We start from the raw sequence: 14,997 nt of genomic DNA on the forward strand, positions 1-14,997 counted from the left end.
TTCTCGTATAGCAGATAAAAAGTCAGGTAGAGCAGATGGATAGAGAGACAGCTATTAAAAGCTCCACAGATAACCCTCAGCAGTACCACCCCCATAAAACATAGATACTGAAGAAATTTCATAAGCAATAGTCCTGGAGCTCAGATACCATAATGCAGTTAAGAGCCAACAAATAGGTTTTTAAAGTGGCCCAGATGGTTGTCCATTTATTTCGTAAGAGAAAGCCAGCCACATCTGACAACACACTCCACAAACCATTAACACAGTGGAATTTATTTATTGCTTCTAACTCTCAGTAAACACACAGAGAAGGAATTAATAAGTATCACCAACTGGAGCAACACCAGCTTGCTAAATAGTGATCCATTTAATTTCAAAATGCTCCTTCTGCTGAAATTCAGTGAAAGCTTTGTCCCTCTGATCTCCGTAACGGCACAAAGTTAAACTGACACAAGTTGCAATCTGTGAGAAGTTTTGAGGCATAGCATTTTGAACTTGGAATTGAAAAGAAACAATTCTGAAGGACATTTCACTGAATAGCTCACAAAAAAAAAAAAAGGCTGCAAGCTCGGACCTGTAAGGCTTCACTCCCACTGTGTTCTAAATGCTGAGTAGATACCCTCACTCCACATGCACTCACATGTACATGCTCACACGCACTGTCACACCGTGTGCTTCACTTCTAATAGTAAACCTGATAGAAAGGAATTCTATTTTTACACTTTCACACCACCTACTCCTAATTAATGTCAATCAGTATCTTATGCATAGTACACACTGCAAATATACGTGACCTTATCTGTGATGGGGGTTGGCAAAAATTTCCACTGCTGCTAAAAAACGAGTGTACTCTGTGTGATGGATTCACACAGAAAGAACTCAGAGACACACAACCCTCCTGAGGGGTGATTAAAATGCTCTGACTTTTGGGGAGACATTTCTCTTGGTTGGTTTGTGCTTTTCCCCCCACAGAAAGGAATAGGAAATAATTCTGTGCTTCTGAAGAAGCGTTGCAGATTTCCTGAGGTGCAAGAGGGAGCATGGACTTGCCAGTATGCCTCGACAGCTGCCAGTTACAGTGGCAGCAGTGGGAGGGAGAGCAAGAGAATTTTGCTGGTGACTTCAGTGGAGCCTGCATTTCAGTCCACACTGTTTAGACAGCCACGGACCAGATCCAGACAATTAAATACACTGTATGGGTACTTGCCTATACTTGCACTCCTCAGCTGTCACAATAAGCATCACAGCAGCAGAAGTGAGAGTGGGAAAATCTTGCCCCTCAAACCCAAAGCAGCCAAACTTGGTTTCCCAGCACACACACCACACACTTCTTTTTATAGACTGCTTTTCTCTCGGATGCAAAGTAAATCCAGCTCAGATGATTTCCCTGCTTTAACTTTTGTACAAGAGGAAGACAGAAAGCTAAAAAAAGAAAATTAGACACTTCATGAAATCCATGATTAAGACACAGAAACTAACAAGACAGATGGGCTGAAACGTTCAGGGAGCTTCAGTTCATCAGCCCATGTTTTTCCAAGATCTACAGTAAGCTATTGTCTTCCCCATTTAGAGTTTTTAAATCCTGTTTTTCATTGCAACAATTTAACACCATTTCCAAACTTGGAGTCCCCTTGCTGGGTACTCCAAAATAAACCCCAACCAGCACGTGGCCCTAGAATCTAACTGTGGGGTTTTTCTCTCCTTTCCTTTGCCTTTTTTTAGGTGTAGATAACAGCCGCTGCTGCTGGCTCAGAGAAGGTGAGTTTTCTGGGGAGGGAGAGCAAGCGGCGGATGGTGGGGGGAAAGCAAGAAGCTGCTCAGGCAGCAGCTGGCTGCACCTTACTGCGCTGCTACACATTTTGCTCCCATGTGTGCACCCGCAGGAGGAGCTGCCGTCACTGGCTTTAGTCAGGTTATTACTGTACAGACAGAAATACAGGGCCAGCTGCACAGCTCCTTACAAATTCTCTCCTACAAACATTTATCTCTTGGGGGTAAGAAACAGCAGTCAATATTGAATGCTCTGAAATGCAGGGCTGATTGCTCCTAGCAGGGGTGGTCTGGCGCTCCACAAAATCCTTGCTCACATCAAGGAGTCAGGCTGGTCCATTCCTCCCCCCGCATCCCTTCTTCCACCACAAATTAAGTCCTCTTTTCTGCGGGGTGCACAAAGGAGCCACTCACCCAGGAAAAAATGGAGGGGGGCAGGGAGAAGAGGAAGGGGGAGTGGAGGGGAGAAGGAAATCTGTGATTGTGTCTGGCAAAAGCCAGCCATCAGCAGCAACTGCCGAACGCTGAGTCACTTCTTTCCCTTCCACCTGGCGAGTGGCTGCCCGGATCCATTCATCAGAAAGCCTCTTTTCATCAAAACTGGCATAAATCTGGAGTAATTCCCTCTGTTTCAATGGAGCTGCTCAAGATTTAGGGCAGCGTGACACGACAAGCAGAATCCCGGCTGTTAAGATCTACAGTCCCAGGTTTTCCTGCACGAGACCGTGCTGCACTGCTCTTGCATGATGCTAGCTGTGCAAAGGCACTGATGCCATGGCTGCTTCTGTTTTTCCTGATGCTCTCAAATCCAGCAGATTCTCTGCACGTAACACCTTTGGAGAGATCACCCTCTTTCACATGCTTCAGATTTGTAATTTTTTTTTTACAATCTATGAGCAGAAGAATGTTTAAGAGCTTGAATTATTTCCTTTTTTTTCCCCCAGACTGAATTTTTCCCTTGGACTTCATTTAATGCTCTAATTTGGTTTTGCAACGATTTATAAAATTATTGTTTTTTAACATCTCCCTGGACTGTGTGAAACAGAGTTCAGAAGACAGCAGAAATATCTTCTGTGCAGATGATGTGTGAATAGAGCAAGGGATGAGATCAAGATTTAAGGAATACCAATCAGCTTTACCAGACAATTATCTATTCTATTTATGTTCTCAGCTTAAGAAAAAACCCTTGCTAGAGGATTTATGCATGCACTGGAAGGTTTCTATAAGCAGGGTAAGACCCTAAAACCCCCACGTATTCCCCCTCCAGTATGCAAGGCAGTGGCAGCCAGAATAACAAGTGGCAAACAAACACAAAACCCAATCTTTGCAAGCAAACTCTTCTAAGACAAGAGTTTCTGCTTCATTATAAACACAACTCTTATGTAAAAAAAAAAAAGCAGCACTCACACAGAGCAAGGGACTGACAGGGCTTTCTAAACAAATGCAGTGAATCTTGTCTGTCCTGGTTAAGCACATTTACAACATTCAAGAATAGAATTGAACTGCCTAGAAACAGCAGCGTTCATGTAGTCCTTTCAATACGGGGAACACAGAGTGCTCTACAAATATTAATTTAGCCTGAACAACAGTGAGGTATGCAAATATTACTCCCCGCTTCAACTAGAAAAGATAGAGCAGAGAGAGGGATTTTCAGCAGTGTTTCAAGGAGTCAGCTCACAGCCAGGGTAAGCTGGGATCATGCACGCCTGCAAGTGCTTTCAATACTCCTGCCGTGACCGACTTCTTAGACATGCTGTATAGGCAGAGCCTGAAATTGAAGCCCTCATTTTTTCTCGTCAGGAGACCTAGATGAGGAAACATTTTCTGTATCCTGACTGGTTATGCTGTCAAAAATCAACAAAGTGGTGCACAGACATGGGTACACTGACCCCTCCCAGGTCCTGGTTGCCCCAGCTGCGAGGCCTGGCTGGGACTTACTGCTGTTCCTTCAACATCCACACAGGAGCTCCCTCCCCATGGAAACCCTGCAATGAGAGGTGAGCAGATCAGGTTTGCTCCAGAGGTGGCCTTGAGACAACCAGGCACAGGACCCTGACTCATAACCTGGAAAGCAGAAGGCTCACTAGTTTTGATGTAGTCCAAGAAAAGCCCTTCTCATTTTTTGAGGAAGGAAGGTGCTGAAGAACCCCAGGGGCTCAAGTCACGAAGAAAAGGCCAGAGCAAAAGAGACTGAAACAACGCAGATCTAAGTGACCTGGAAAGAATGATCTGCAGGATCCATTTTTTATATCACTCCACAGAACAGCAGCAGAGGAAAGTGGAAGGTGGAGATAGAGCTTATCTCAAGGACAGGGTATATAGTGCTGCAGCTGCTTCCACCTTTAGACCAGCAGCCTGAAGAAGGTGATTCTCATAGCAACATGACACTTATGACCAGTCAACCCTCTCTCTCAAAAGCCTTGAGTTTAGTATTTTAGAACTCTAGCAAATATTTTAATTAAAATCATTCATGCTAACATCTGCCTGATCTTTTGTGGGAAAGTTTCAGCAAAAAAACATTCAGCCATTTTGGAGAAACAGAGCAAACACATAAACATGTAGCTTTGTGTTAAATTTACTTCTGCTGCTACTACCACTGTTGTTACTAATTTATTGAGATATAAAGATAGCTTCAGGATCTGGATCAAGCCTGAAAATTTGGGGAAAAGGGTTACTCTGATCAAAAATGTGGTTTTAGCTATTCTGTGAAAAATCATCAATATTTTGTTAATTTTAAATCCCCGAGAAAAAATAATAGCAATAAAAACAGCAGCTGAAGTCCTCAGACCTTTCTTCAGTGTAAACTTCACACCTCAGGCTTCAACACAGCTCCATACAGGCCATGGTATCAATGAAAGGGTCTGCCCACTGCAAAACAAAAGGCTGAGCTCTTAAGCAGCTTTGGGACTTTTTAAGTCGAGAAACAACAGCTAGTAAAGATAAGAGTTATTTCAGTGTCCTGTTCTCTACTTGAATTCATCCAGAAACAAGGAACAGGTACAGCAAATGAAAGAAACACTTGCAACATCTTGTTAGTTTGATTTAATTTTTTTTAAAGGAAATAAATCCCTATGAGCAGCAAAGTACACACACTTAAAATATCCCCACCACAGAACTTACTAGGATAAATATTTTCTGGTAACTCAGCATGCCTGTATCGAAGATTTATGGTCTGCTGTGCTCTAAAGTATTTTTCTCTTTCAGGAGCAACACTCAGAAAGGTTGATGCTGCAATGCCAAGTCACCCTCTGTATTCCAAAGGACCTCGACTCCAAATGCCCCCAAATGCCACTTCTTCATTGTCAGAAATCTTTGTTAACAAATTTCTCCTTTCTTGTTTTTGTGAACTGTGCTTTCCTTTTTTTGTTGTTTGTAAACAAAGAAACTAACAAAAAGCCAGAATGTAGAAAGGCTCTGCCAGAACGCAATTAATAAATAATGAGCATCAAGTGTTTTTGATCATTTTCTTCTGTCTAAGTCTCACAAACCGACCGTAAAACAAGAGTATGACCCTTCACAGAACAATTTTACTATCACATTACATTCTCATTGCAAATTAAGCAGCACAAATTTGACATTTGAAATGGGAAAGGCTCATCCAATTTGGTGCAACATTACCCACCGGGATGTCCACTGTGAGCCTGCAGGGCAGGATTTGCAAAGCATCTGTCCTATCACACAGTAACTCCTTGCACAACCTGCACAAACTTTTCCCCCACTAGTAACTAACACTTTTCAGCCCATAGAGCTGTCCTGCTTTGCTGGGCTTTTCATGCTGTGTGAATAAGGACCTAACCTGAGCTTCAGTTCAGGCTCTTCCTCAGGATGTGGGAACCCAGAGGGAAGGCTACAGATGAGCAGAAGAGGAGAGGAATAAAGACATCCTTTATGTAGCAGTGAGAGAAGTGACTTTCATATTCCAAACTGAAAAAAGGAAAAGATGGAAATAACGGCAGTTTAAAGAAGAGGAAGAAGATGAGACCTAATGAAAAGATAATGCTTGGTCACCTGGAAAAAATAAAAATAAAAAGATGACCAGGGAACACCTTTTGCCACAGAGACAGGGTACAAGATCAGTACAAACACACATACAGGGACAACTATACAAGCCGTTTCCAGCATTTTCTTTAAAAAGTGTGGCCAGGAGGACAAATTCCCATCCTGCCTCTGTTGGCACAACTTTACTTGGGGGGAATATGACCATTTATAGCAGCCATACACCTGTTCCTTTCGTTTCTAAGACATGGGAGATTTAAAAAAAAATAGTATTAATAATATCTTTTGAAGTCCTGGTGTTCCTGAGCACACCATCTGTTTACATTTGGAAACTGCAAGGAGCGAGACGCCTGCCATACATGCTGAATTGCCAGGATTCATGAAGTGAGTGAAAAGTCAAGATTTCCATGACTTCAACCCTGATTTGACTAACACCAGCACCAAGTGATCTCTTTCCAAAGCATAAACACATTCCTTACAAATGGCTGCTATGCCAGTACTTTAAAGGTAAAACTCTTTGTGTGTTGTAATCCTTCCAATGAATAAAATTCAATCATATCTGCAAAGAAAAGGAATCTGGGTTGGGGTGGTTTTTTTTGTATCATAGAATCAGTCAGGGTTGGAAGGGACCACAAGGATCATCTAGTTCCAACCCCCCTGCCATGGGCAGGGACACCCCACACTAGATTAGGCTGGCCAGAGCCTCATCCAGCCTGGTCTTCAACACCTCAAGGGACAGGGCCTCAACCACCTCCCTGGACAACCCATTCCAGGGCTTCACCACTCTCATGGTGAAGAATTTCCTCCTCATGTCCAGCCTGAATCCCCCCACCTCCAGCTTCATTAAATTTTTTGAGACATCACTGAAAGGAAGACACTTATGTGGCTCACAATACTAAGAAACCTGACAAAAAGTGTAAGGGAAATTATCTTTCAAGTAATCTGTGCATGACCCCCATGGGTTTTGGTGGACTACAAGGAATACAAACTCAACAGTTCCATTTTGCTCTCACACTGATACTTAATTTCTTTTATATCTATACATTTTTAATGTGTGCTTACTCTCTTAAACTCTTTAACTGCTCTGGAAAGGAAAAGAGTGGAATCGGCCTCTTGGATGAATAACATGCACAAGCCTTATCAAAAGAGGCAGGTGGGCAATCAGATTAAAGAGGACAACTTGCCTCCTCTGCCTCTTTAAGATGCCACAGCCTTTCAGGCACACAGTGAATGCTGCACTCAAGTAACAGAACATGGGTATCTCTTAGTTACTGTAGCTATAACTGTAAGTACTGCTTAGCTGCTTTCATCCTATTACTCTTATAATTGTTCAAAATGTAACAATCAACTGAATTGCCACAATTTCTGATAAACATCTTAATTTTTATGTAACAGGGGAAAAAAAGCCACCCTCAGAATGTTACCCCTCTCTTTATTCTGCTTCTCCGGCACCAAGAGTATGAAAAAGTTAACACTGCTTCACCTCCCTTCAATGTCTGGCAGCCCTTTCTTAAACCAAAACATTCAGTGGATGCTTTGCCCACTATTACAAATCACAGAATTGTCAGGGTTGGAAGGGACCCCAAGGATCATCTAGTTCCAAACCCCCTGCCATCGGTAGGAACACGCTCCACTACATCAGGTTGCCCAGAGCCACAACAAGCCTGGCCTTAAAAACTTCCAGGGATGGGACTTCCACCACCTCCCTGGACAAGCTGTTTCAGTATCTCACCACCCTGATGGTGAAGAACTTCTTCCTAACACCTAATCTAATTACTCCTCCTTTAGCTTGGATGCATTCCCCTTTACTCCTACCACTACCCAACACCCTAAAAAGTCCTTCACCAGCTTTCTTGTAGACCCCCTTCAAATACTGGAAGGTCACGATAACCTGCCTTTTCCAAATCAGAGTCAATTGAGAACAATTCAGGGTAGCTTTATCTTTAATCACTCTCCAACTATTATCCCATTTAGTATCTAGTAAGAATTGGCTTTTGGTGTTTTCCCCTGCTGCATATGATACCTGCATGTGGTTACTGCAAATCATAAAAAATTAGTAATCAAAATAAATGGTCTATGTTGTCATATTTACTCATACACAGAGTACAGATCCTGGGCAAAGACACATTTTGCTTCTGTAGTTTCACTATGATGAATAAGTCATAACCACGAAGAGCGTGGAAATAGCATGGTCATCCATCTCTCTGCATGGAAATAGCAGGATCATCCATCCCTCCTGCATTGAAACAGCATGCTGGGCAGAGCAGCAGCAGTCAGAAACCCAACTTTACCAACTGTTATGTTCCTGTATTGACAAGAACAAAACACTCCTGCAGAGTCAAAATACTAGACTAATCGAATCATTTAATGCAATCAGTTACTTCTCCTAGGTTTCAGTCTGTTCCACTGGAAAGCAACTTTTCAGTAGCATTATTAAGGTAGAGTATCATGATTTATTCTTACTCATTGTTTTTCAGCTAGAAGTATTTTTGCCTCTTGCATCTCCCTTTTTTGTTGTTGTTGTTGTTCAAAGGAAAGATGGCCCAATAAAAATTTAATGAGGAAAAAAACCAGCAGAAAATACAAACCCTGTGATTTATAGGGTCAGGAGAAGATACTGGAAATGCCCACTATAACCAAACACTACTTGTAGTCTTTCTTCTTGAACATTTTCTGTCTCACATTTTTCCTTTCTGTCCTTGCAGTAACATATGGCCAGGCCAATCACACCACATGTAATTGCTCTTTACATAATAGATGCCTGCCATACCATCATCCCATACTTCCAATAGTTGTGAGTCTTCTTGCTACCCCATCACAATAAACTGTCAGAATAAGGAAACAAGCTTTGGTGTGTGGGGGTCTGTGGCATTTTCACAAATTTAAGACAGACAGGAAAAGGTAAAGAGGGGAAAAAGAGGGGAGTAGAACAGGAGAGAAAGACAAGAGCAGTACTCACGCTCTCATACGCGAATGCATGCCAAGAGGGCAGCCACAGTGCTTCACAGTAAAACTCAAGAGAACTAAAAGGTCTGCATAATGCACTGATCTGGGGTGCTGAGCACCTGCTGCTCCCACCAAGGCTACAGAAAGCAGAACACTGCCTCACTCAGCATCCAGCTTTTTGAGTCATAGACCATCATGTTCCCTGCAGCACCCAGCATGACAAGATGTATACCAACTGTCATCCACAGGTGAGGTGCTTTCAAGCACCTTTCTTACTCCCATCACATGCAGACATCTACAACACGAGATGGGGAGGTGACCACACAGATACTGCAGCAAATACCTATCAATTATTCTACTGTGACACAGAGGTCAAACATAGCAGCAAAGAGAAGCTGCTGTTTTGATGACACGATGCTGGGAAATCCAGAGCAAAAAGCGTTAACTTACCATCCAATGCATCTAAGCCACGTAATCTTCTCCCTCCAAACACTCTGAAGGAGCACTAAATACCCTCATTAGCTTACCTGAAACAAGTCCTAAGAAGTTACATCTCAATACTTGCAAAATCTTCCTGCAAGCTTTCCGAGTATCCCAGGAACACGTGAGTGCACGTTAGACCTGTGCATCTCACAGGCCTGCTTCTTCTCTCACTGAAATCAGCAGCCCTTAATTTTAACAGTAGGAGACCTGGGCCTTGACAGCTGTGTTCCTTATCCGGGCTCTATAAATGTCATACCTTTATTTTATCGGTGAAAGATGTATTTTATAAATTAACACTAAAAGCATTCTTGTCTGTGAGGTTTTTTTGGCTCCTGTTGTGTCACTGAATTCTTGAAGGTCAGAAAAAGCAGTCTGTAGAAAGGGAGAGAAGAAAATGCCCTGCAATATCCTGTTAACGAGCCTCCACAGTAAAAAGACAATAAATAGCTGATTTGTTACATGGCTTTGAGGGCAACCACGAATGCTAAGACCACAGTTAAATGAACCCAGCCATGAAAGCAGCAGCAGCTCGTCCAGTACTGTATCTGCATTGGTTAACTCTTTTTATGATTCAAGTCCAAGACTTTGTATTGTTCTATTTCCGCCTATTCCTCTGCTCTAGATTCCCTTTGTGACACTTTTATCAATGGAAAATCGAGGGAGGGGTTTCCAGCTGGGAGCCCAACAAAAACCAGGAGGTTCAGTCTGGTTTTTTCGCTTGCGCTGCAAGAGCCATTTTAGCGCCAATAATAAAAGAAAAATGACACAAAGAAAAAGAAGACATGACCTGAAATTATTTTATCATCCTAAGTGCTGCATGGCTCTTTATTCTCTGGTGCAGTTAGTCTCACACACGGGCACAATAATTTGCTCGTTCAAACACAGCTCCTTGCAAATAACCTATTTGTATTAAGGGATGATGACAGCTAGAATTCCAGAGAAATATGAAGGAGAAGTTAACAGCACCATCACTCAGATCTACTCTTTGTCATGCCCTCACAATTTTTTCAGATTTATAGCAGCAATATCTCAATTAAAAAAAAAAAACCACAAACCAAACTTGTGGTGTCCTCTGCGAGAGATGGGGACAACACAAACAACAAGGGAAGGCAGGCTAGGAGCTATGCAAGATGGATTCTGCACAGGCACATCTATGTGGCTACACCTGGGGGTGTCATTACAGAAGCTGCAGTGCAGGCACAACTGCAGCCAGTTGGGTGCTTACATCAGAGTTGTAACCTTAGAAGGTGGTTTTGAAAATGAGATCATTTGCAGGAAGAGGATTTTCAAGGTAAGTCAACTGATAGAGCTGGTCTCATCTAGGTCCAGAAAAGACTATTAGTCATAGATTGGAACATTATGGCAGCACAGACCATTCATCTTGGGAGGCACTTTGTATGGTAAACAACAGAACTCACATAAATGTCCAGAAGCACCGACACATCTCCACACACACAGCAGCTCCTTGAACGCTGGAGCTATCTACTGTAGCCATTTCATACACCACCAAGAAACTCTGGCCACTACCATCTTCTCAAACAAAAGGACAGATGCCTCAAAACCTTCAAAAGGCAATCATTCAGCCACTGCAGGCTCTGTGAGCATCATAAACACAAGCAAAATGTCTTTCTCGCCCATACATTGCCTGAATGAGGTGTCTAATGGAGGTACAGTGTCTAATGGCTCTTCTGAGAAAAGCACCATTAGATACAACAGAAATCACAGAATCACAGCATGTTGGAAGGGACCTCCAGAGATCAAGTCCAGCCTCCCTGCCAAAAGCAGAATCACCCGGGGTAGTCAAGGCAGTCTGTCACCAGAAGGCTGTAGCTATCACCCCAACTGCATAAGTTTAGCGAAGCTGCAACAGGACAAGAGCAAAGCTGAAAGGAAAATGCAAGGGTGGAGAATTAGATGCAAAGGCTGCCTGCTTAGACACAGAGAATACTTAGAGATGTGTCTCGTGATGAAAGAAATTTGATAGTCCTCATCAACAAGCAGCCTAGGAGCTCAGAAGGCACCCATGAGAGCATGGCGTGATACCCGAACTCCTGGACAGTACATTATAGTCTGCCGGACAACTTCTAATCATGTTTTCAAGAGGTCCTTAGATTCTCAGGTACCTAAACCATAGAAAATAGTAAACCAGTAAATCTTGAGAACTGCCTGCTGGCATTCTTGAAATCATTACTGCAGACCTGTTACAAGAAACAAGTGTTTGGGGAGACTCAAGTGCTAGATATCTGCCCTGTAGATGTCTCTACCAAGAGAACATGCCAAGCAAGTGGGAATAAAACACTTGCAATGTTTGTGATGATACTGGTGACTAAGTACCTCAATTTGTAATGCCACAAAATCACAATTTTTTTAAATAGGCTGATGTAAACCCGGTGTGTGCTCTGTTTTATGAGCTTTCACGAGTGTTGGTTATATCTTTACTAAACAAATAAATGAACTGCATCAGCAACAACAAACAGTTGTTACAACAAACAGTTACAACAAACCCGTGGATCTGGGTTTTGTCTCCAGCTCCAGCCATTTACTCAACTGTCTTCCACAACACACAGAGCAAATCTCATTAAGTATTTGAATGTGAAGCAGCTTAGTAGAGAGCTAAGAAAATGACCAATCCACAACTAACCTAAGGGGCAAACTACATGTGGAAAAAAATAATTTAACTTATGCAAAGTCATACAAAGCAACTGAAGGAAGCCTGCATGATTCTGGCAGACACAACCAATACCATGTAACATACAAAAGGAAAATATCTTTCTCAATGTCACTTTTCAGCTCCAAATCTTGAAATCAGAAGGTTACATTAATCAAAACCCCCAAAGAAAATCTTCATATCATTTCTGATCACCACTCTACCTGTCTGGGTCTCACCTTTCATTGTGGGCAATTTTGAAGGCATCAGAAAAGGACAGAAAGAATATATAAATAAATAACATTTAAATAGGAAAATTGCCACACTCGGAACTCAAACCTAGTAATTACAAGCCAAAAATTGAAGTGGGGAAAAGATTATTTCCTGTCCCTGAAGATATGGTTCAAATCCTAAAGTACTAGACTTGAGAATAATTAATTAGAGATCAACAAGTTAGGCTAACAGGGTCTTTTTAATTTAGTAAATAAATTTTGCTTTAATCACATTAATAGTTCAGAAATCTACAATGATCTTTGTGGTTCAAAACGACTTTGTATTCATTTTTTAATGGAGAGTATTTTTGTTCATCTAATACATTATCCTTTTGAGAAAATTACCATACTTGACTACAAGTACTTAATGAGGTGCTAATTAATACTCCTATTTCTCCCCATTTAAAACTCCTTTGAGAATTGAGGACAGAAACCTGGCTTAAGGCACAAGACACTTCTCAGAGGCTGAAGGGGAAGGGACCCACAAGACACCTGTCACTCTTCTCCACAGAGGACATTCCCCTTGTAAATTGAAGCCTAAGATGACATGGATCCCATCTCTGGCTGAGCACTCATCTGATGCCAGCCTCCTGGGCAGCTCGTGATGACAAGAAGTAATTTCCTTGCTTTCTGTTTAACAGGATGAGATTCACCTTTCCCACTCTCATCAGCCTGCCTCTCCCTGAGAACACAGCTGAAGGGCTCATCCTACTACAGCATGCTCAGGAAGCTGCTTATTCCCCTATCTTGATTCTGTCAAGCACCGTAACGCAGTGACGGGCAGCTCCGCCTTCCTCCAAACATGGCTCTGCCAGAGACACGGCACCCTGCCAGCCTCTCCAGCTGTCCCCATGCCTTGCCAGGGGTGAGGTAGGCAAATGTGGGTTATGAACACCTCTCAGAGCAGGAGTGACTGGTTTGGACTCAAAGAGCTGCTGAAGGTTTAAAGAGCAAAAAGCAAAGACCAAGTGCAAGTGTTTCCGGAGCTCTCTGGAAATCTGCGGACACTCACCCATGAACTTAACACTTCTGGGTTGCTCCGCGCTGCAAACTAATTGCAACTATGTAAGAGTGACTCCACAAGGCGAGGAGGGGAGGAGGGGAGGAAGGCTTCCTTTTGGCACAGCTTCTTCAGAGTTCAAAGGACACATATGGCCTGCAAGCACAGCACAGAGGCTAATGTAAAATGAAAGCAGGGGTGGGAGGAAAATGAGAACTCAGCAGGGACAGGCAGTGTTGTTCTGTATCTGCTTGACTGGAATTTAAAATAAAGGACTGGGGGGGTGGATATAACAAAACCCCTTCCATTATTTTAACTCCTCATCTAAACAGAGGGAGGAACCCACAGGAGGGATCTCATCTGAAGGGCAGATCTCCATGGAGCAGACCTGAGCACAGCCTTGGCCAGGCAGCAGGACTCAGAAGACCCTCCTGCTCAGAGAGCAGGACTGAAACAGCCAGAGAAACAATGGCTTCAGGAACGGTACCACTGACACCTCCAAAGAGACAGAAGGGGTTCATTTCAGAATAAACACATGTACAGTACCAAACCTGCAAGGAGGGACAACACGTCCAGAGAAGGGCAACAAAGCTGGTGAAGGGTCTAGAGAACAGGTCTCATGAGGACTGGCTGAGGGAAGTGAGATTGTTTAGACTGAAGAAGCAGCTGAGCAGAGACCTCATTTTTCTCTGTAACCACCTGAAAGGAGGTTGCAGTGAGGTGGGGGCAGTCTCTTCTCCCAAGTAACAAGTGACAGAATAAGACAAAATGGCTTTGAATTGTGCCAGGGGGATTTAGATTAGGTATTAGGAACAATTTCTTATTGAAGGAGTATTCAGGTATTGGAATATGCTGCCCAGGGAGGTGGTGGAGTCACCTTCCCTGGAAGCGTTCAAGAACTGTGTGGACATGGCACTTACGGACATGGTTTAATGGTCATGGTGGTCTTAGGTTGACAGCTGACCTCAATGATCTTAGAGGTCTTTTCCAACTGAAACAATTCCATGATTCTATGGCTGCCCACAGAGTAAAGAAAGAATGAAAACGTACCTCCCCATCTGCTTTGCAGTGCCCTTGCAGCCATGCAAAGGGAACCACATAAAAGCCAACAGCCTCTGAGATAGTGCCTGTGCCCACGATGAATCCTGACAACCGCCTGTGACCCTGTTCTTAGTTAGGGCAGATACCAAAGCCTACTCTTCCTGCTGCAAGGCATGTCAGACAAAAATAAATAAATAAATGAACCCCCTCATCCACAACAATCCTCAGTTGTAATTTCTACATAATTATTGCACAACAACTGCCCATATGAGAGAATGAATTTATAATCACACACAAGCTATATTTACCAGTGGACTGGTTACAAAGCAAAACAGCAGGAAACCACAGTGTGTGTCTTCATATTAGCTCCTCACCAGTGGTGTGGAGCAGGGTTGCTCATGCAACAGGGCAGGCTGGGCTGGTGAAATCCAGGCACACGGGCCAAAAAGCAGCACAGTCTCACAGGGATGAAAGCTGGACCCAGCAAGGCATAAAGATTTCACAAGATCTTCAAGACAAACTGTGTTGAGGTGGAGCAAGAAAGATCTGTTTGACTTCAGGGTTATGTAATAGGCCACTCGAAACCTGAAAGGAGTCTTACCTCCCAGCTTTCCCAACTTCTATAAATATTGATCCCTAGAGAGAATGAAAAATATAAAACCAACACAAAAAAAGTAAATTCCTCCTAAGCTAACAACTAGGGGTGCAGCCCACTGCAGCAGCCAGGACCCAGGAGAGAAACTGCTCCTGCCCCTTGACATGAACAGCCGTCTCCAGAGATCACTTTACTCTCCCTTCCTGTCAGCTGTTTAACAGCTGATGCCCCCAAAATAAGCTCAATT

General features: G+C 43.0%; 1 protein-coding gene across 7 annotated transcripts in view; it reads right to left on the reverse strand.

The window, feature by feature from the left end:
• Positions 1 to 14,997, reverse strand: part of ATXN1 (ataxin 1) — a 156,742-nt gene that overhangs the window by 128,249 nt on the left and 13,496 nt on the right. The window contains exon 1 of one of the 7 annotated variants that reach the window (XM_054164114.1): positions 4,559 to 4,574. The exons of the other annotated variants lie outside the window; for them this stretch is intronic. The gene's annotated coding sequence lies outside the window, so the exon portion shown is untranslated. Of the gene's footprint in view, positions 1 to 4,558; positions 4,575 to 14,997 lie in introns of those variants that run through there. 7 annotated transcript variants of the gene reach the window in all.

This window comes from Dryobates pubescens, chromosome 9 (assembly GCF_014839835.1).
Source record: "Dryobates pubescens isolate bDryPub1 chromosome 9, bDryPub1.pri, whole genome shotgun sequence".
NCBI lineage: Eukaryota > Metazoa > Chordata > Aves > Piciformes > Picidae > Dryobates > Dryobates pubescens.